At 33.7% G+C, this 6,000-nt stretch overlaps 1 protein-coding gene across 1 annotated transcript in view; it reads right to left on the bottom strand.

Annotated features, from left to right (window-relative positions):
• psmg3 (proteasome (prosome, macropain) assembly chaperone 3) overlaps positions 1-5,080 on the bottom strand; it is a 159,062-nt gene extending 153,982 nt beyond the window's left edge. The window contains exon 1 of the mRNA XM_058048351.2: positions 4,738-5,080. The gene's annotated coding sequence lies outside the window, so the exon portion shown is untranslated. The remainder of the gene's footprint in view (positions 1-4,737) is intronic.
• Positions 5,081-6,000: the final 920 nt, after the last annotated feature.

A 6,000-nucleotide genomic window follows, 5' to 3' on the forward strand; every position in this document is an offset into this window, starting at 1 on the left:
AATAAACACATGAAGAAAAAAATACAAAAAAAAACCCCAAAAAAATTAAAATTACAAGTTTAGTTTTTTGTTTATACTGTACCATATTGCCACGGCTGCCCCCCCCCAAAAAAACACACACAAAAAAAAAAGAGGTGAACTTGTCCAATAAGCTACAAATCAATTGACTTATAATTGAAATAAACACATGAGAACAAGAAAGAAAAAAAGAAAAAAAAGAAAAAAAAATTAAAATTACAAGTTTAGTTTTTTGTTTATACTGTACCATATTGCCACGGCTGCCCCCCCCAAAAAAAAACACAAAAAACAACAAAAAAAAAAGAGGTGAACTTGTCCAATAAGCTACAAATCAATTGACTGGTAATTGAAATAAACACATGAGAACAAGAAAGAAAAAAAGAAAAAAAAATACAAAAAAATTAAAATTACAAGTTTAGTTTTGTTTATACTGTACCATATTGCCACGGCTGCCCCCCCAAAAAAAACACAAAAAACAACAAAAAAAAAAAGAGGTGAACTTGTCCAATAAGCTACAAATCAATTGACTTATAATTGAAATAAACACATGAGAACAAGAAAAAAAACACAAAAAAATACAAATAACCCCCAAAAAATTTAAATTACAAGTTTAGTTTTTTGTTTATACTGTACCATATTGCCACAAATGTCCATCTATGGCTGTGCCCCCTTCCAAAGAAAAACACAAAAAACAACAAAAAAGAAGAGGTGAACTTGTCCAATAAGCTACAAATCAATTGACTTATTGAAAAACACATGGAACAAAAGGAAAAAAATAAATAAATACAAAAAGAAATTCATTCATTCATTTTCTACCGCTTATCACAAGGGTCGCGAGGTTGCTGGAGCCTATCCCAGCTATCTTCGGGCGAGAGGCGGGGTACACCCTGGACTGGTCGCCAGCCAATCACAGGGCAACAAAAGGAAATTACAAAATTAAAAATAAGTTTAGTTTTGTTTATACTGTACCATATTGACACATATGTCCGTCTATGGCCGTGCTCCCCCCCCAAAAAAAGGTACTCTACAGTGGCGGTTCTCGCTTCAATGGCACCCTGTGCAACCCCCCCCATCACCGCCCAGACATCTCCATTCATTCCTATAACATTTTGTAGATTTCTAAAACGAGAGCATTTTGTGAACATTCCAGTCCAACGAGCCTCCTGCATCAATGAAAGGCGTCAGACGGAGGCAAGGGTGCATTAGTATGCATTGTGACTCAAATTGAGCCTTGTTTTTCATTTTACATCTCTGGCACGCGGCGACATCGGAATGCTTCACAAATAGCGCTCGTGCATGAATTTATTGCTGGTGAAAAAAAATGAAATGCGGGTGCATCAGTGCCGAGTATTACACCACTGACTTGCAAGAACTGAGCAGTCTTGTCAATTAACTCTTTTTTTTTTTTTGCTACATCGGTTGACTTTTTGTACACTCCGACTGCGGTGAAGAACGGCACAGCTGCCATTAAATATAATTGTTAACATTTTATCTTGGCCTAACATGCTCGGGAGTTCGAGATGATGTTTAATGAGCATTTAAAAGACTAACGGTAGGATTATAAAAACAGTTCATTACGGGTGTGAGTCATGCTGCAATGAAAATGAGCGTCTAATATTTTGCATTCGCACGTTATGAAAATGCAGTTTAAAAAAGTGCCATCACTTTTCATGGGGAGCTAGCTAATGACAGGGAACACACTCGTTAAACGGAGGAAAAACACACATTAAAAGGGTGGCGTATGAATCGTGTGTTTCATTGTGGACGTACACATGAACACATGAACGTGAACATGAGTGAACAAACTGACTCAACACAGCTACTACTTTGTTCGACTCGTTCGTTCATGACTGACACACCAATAGTCCAGGAAAATATGTTTTTTTGTTTTTTAACTAGGATATTTAACTGTAGAGACGTTTGTATAAGGTCAGAGGTCACAGTGGGCATGGCTTGTATCGACTGTTGGCAAGCTATTTAAATCAGACTTTCGAATTCAGCGATGGCTGACAATGTCATCAACAAACGGCGCGATTAATATTTTTTTTTTACAGCAAGCCTGTCGTCATGTTTGTGTCTGTTATCGCATTAATTGCATCACCTGGCAAGTAAGCGGGTGTTCCGAAGACGCTATTTGCCTCTGTTAATTTTTAACCATGTTTGGGGAAATTGGAAGGTGGCTAATTTCATGCCCTGCTGGACTCGCTAGCTTTTATGGTTTCCAAACAATCACACGGAACCTGGGGGGAATCATTTAGGATGGTTTCATCTTCTGTTGTTTACTTAAAGTCTTGCTGTAGCGCTGGAAAGACGCCAGACGAGTTTTGCTCGGAACAACAATCTCTCTCAGCTTTTTAGATCCTTTTCGGACGGACGTTTTTTTTTTTGGGGTTAGAATCTGCTGCTTTGACAGGACTCCAAAAGGTCAACTTATAACATTAAGCAAACAGGCAGGAGCATTAAGAAGAAGCCAACGGGGCCGAGTAAAGCCGTGATGAAGTATCGCGTTTGTGTCTCGTCGCCTCAAATGATGTCCCTGTCGCACTGAATCAGTTGGCTTTCGTGCTCCGGCTGAACACACGACTATAGACGACCAAAAGTAATTTGCACGCTTGTCTGATTCTTCTCAAACTCTCAAAGCTGATGGAAGAAACCACACTATAAAGTAATAATATAATATAATATAATATAATATAATATAATATAATATAATATAATATAATATAATATAATAAGGTCACAATTATGGTAATTAAAAAATATTAAATTTAAACATTGGGGAAACAATTGTGTAATTTAAAAAAATAAAATCTAAATATTGAGAAAAGATTTTTTCTAATAAAAAAATGTAATGTAAAATATAATCATAAATTTAAAAAACTGGGGAAAAAATTGAGTAATTTTAAAAGAATAAAATCAAAATAAGAAAAAAAATTTCTCATGAAAAAATGTAATGTAAAATATAATCATAAATTTAAAAAACTGGGGAAAAAATTGAGTAATTTTAAAAGAATAAAATCAAGAGAAAAAAAGATTTTTTCTCATGAAAAAATGTAATGTAATGTAAAATATTATATAATATAAAATAAGGTTACAATTATGGTAATTAAAAAATATAAATTTTAAAAATTGGGGAAAAAAATTGTGTAATTTTAAAAGAATAAAATCAAAATATTGACAAAAAAAGATTTATTCCAATTAAAAAATGTAATGTAAAATATATGATATAATATAAATGGAGTCACAATTATGGTAATTAAAAAATATAAAACATAAATTTTAAAAATTGGGGAAAAAATTGAGTAATTTTAAAAGAATAAAATCGAGAAAAAAAGATTTTTTCTCATAAAAAAAATGTAATGTAATGTAAAATATTATATAATATAAAATAAGGTTACAATTATGGTAATCAAAAAATATAAATTTTAAAAATTGGGGAAAAAATTGTGTAATTTTAAAAGAATAAAATCAAAATATTGAGAAAAAAAGATTTATTCCAATTAAAAAATGTAATGTAAAATATATGATATAATATAAATGGAGTCACAATTATGGTAATTAAAAAATATAAAACATAAATTTTAAAAATTGGGGAAAAAAATGAGTAATTTTAAAAGAACAAAATCAAAATTATAAAGAGAAAAAATATTTATTCTAATGAAAAAGTTGTTAATAAATTATCAATAAATTGATATTAGGAGTAAAAAATAATGTCATTTTTGTAGCGTAGAGTTGAAATATGAAAGAAAAAATATGTTGTGTTTCAAAAAAGTCATAACATCGTGAGAAAAAAATGTAACAAAATAGTTTATACTATTATGGGAACGTCAAATATGATGAAATATAAGAATTATTGAAAAGAAAAGTTGAAATATGGGGGGGGGAAACAACTAAAGTTGAAATGCATATATCTACAGGTGTTTGTTTACAAAATAATGGAAATAATGAAATGGAAATGCAAAACAACTTCCTGTCCCGTCCTGTCGTAAAATGAACCAAACAGAAAGGCTTGGTGGAAACGCCAAACATTAACACACACCCCAAAAAGCCGCACATCAGACAATGTGTCGTTATTGTAGCGCTCCATTTGCCGCAGGCTAACATTCTACATTGCATCTCATTACTTTTTAAATTACACAAAAGTCATTTCAAGGCTGCTGATATGATGTTTGCAGTGCGAGCATTGCAAACATTGCATTCCCACTCCGGGTTTGGTTATAGCATCATACAGCTGGCCTGTTTTTTTTTTTTTCATGACCTTTCCAGCCCCCACTTCATGAAAACCATTTATATTATATCGCCCAAAGCACAGCGGCATTAATTCATGCGTTCTAAGCCGCGGATTTGAACCGGGCTGTTCCCGCTGCAAGCCCTCTCACCTCTGCTGGTGCTCACTCAATAAGCCCAGACAACAAGGCACTGGAGCCTGGAGAGCCTGTTTGGTTCATGTGGCCGCTGTTAGAACACCTGCTCTCGACTGGACCGAGTCAAACGATCATGGAAGCGGTGCAACCGGTCTAATCCAACATGTCTGCTTTGGATTTTAGTCAAGTCGTCACCTTGTGAAAACAATTGGAACAACAACTAATTTTGATTTTGTTTAGTTTTTCATATTTTAACCACATCAAAAAGAGAATCATGTAATACAAAATTGCAAAGAGTTTCATTTTCCGCACTAGAACGTGGACCAGAGCACGGCAGACATGTTTAATTACTCACCATAAAACAAGAACCTCCAAATGTCTTGGCCCCCTCGTAATGTCATATCTTGATCAAACTTGTCATGTATGATGAAGATCCCACCATGGAGAGCTCCATATGTCAGGTTCCTTAATTACTCCCAGCACCGTGGAGAGGAGATCCAAATTGCAGGTGTCATTCATTAGACTGCTTCTCCTCTGAGATGTATGCAATCGTCCTTCAACGGCGAGCATCTTTGAGGCTTCCCTCTCGAGATCAGGGGTGTCCAAACGTTTCCCACCTCAGGGCATGTAGTGAAAAAATGAAAGGATGAGAGGGTTACTTTGATATCTTGTAAAGATATGCTAAGAAGTTACATATTTTTAAAAAAAAACTGCCTTTCAGCATTGTGATGTGCTGGAGGTGAAAAAACATGCTTTGGTCGACGTGTTAAGATCACATGTTCTCTGCTCATACAGTTGGGGGCTCAGCATGTGGGGAGACAACTGGGCACACCTGTTGGTAATCAGGGCAGATTGCTACTTAGGTTGAGTCGGGGCGGCTGGCAGGTGTCGCTCCCTCGTCTTAAACTGTGGCACAGCTCACCTGTACTCCATTCATTCATTTTATATACCGCTTATCATCACTAGGGTCGCAGGTATGCTGGAGCCTATCACAGCTGACTTTACCCAACACCTTTGACTGGTGGCTAGCCAATCACAGGGAACATATTGACAAACAGACGTTCACATATTCATTCAATTAAACAGTTCAACTCGATGCTACTGAAATAATAATGATAACAATTGATTTTTTTTCTCCTAATATTTTGACTTTATTCTCATAAAACTAAAGGTGTTTTTTCCAAGTATTTCTACTTCCTTCTTTTATTTATTAATTATAAATGTTGGAATTTATTCTGGTAATATGAGAATGTTTGGAATGTAGCAAAAAATTAAAAAATTGTTGTTTTGTTCATTTTTCAAAATATTATAACCTTCAAAAACTATAATATATCACCATAATATTATAATAAAATCATTAAAAAATAAAAAACATAAAAATAATATTCTCATAAAACTAAAGATGTTTTTTTGCATATCTGCTGTTTTTTTTTCAAGTATTTCTACTTTCTTCTTTTATTAATTAATTAATAAATGTATTCCCATAATAGTTAGAATTTATTCTGGTAATATGAGAATGTTTGGAATGTACCAAAAAAAAAATTACAATTTTGTTGTTTTGTTCATTTTTCAAAATATTACAAACTTCAAAAATTCTAGTTTTTATTTTGTACTAAAT

This window comes from Doryrhamphus excisus, linkage group LG16 (assembly GCF_037039965.1).
Source record: "Doryrhamphus excisus strain RoL-2023G ecotype Guam linkage group LG16, RoL_Dexc_Guam_v1.1, whole genome shotgun sequence".
NCBI lineage: Eukaryota > Metazoa > Chordata > Actinopteri > Syngnathiformes > Syngnathidae > Doryrhamphus > Doryrhamphus excisus.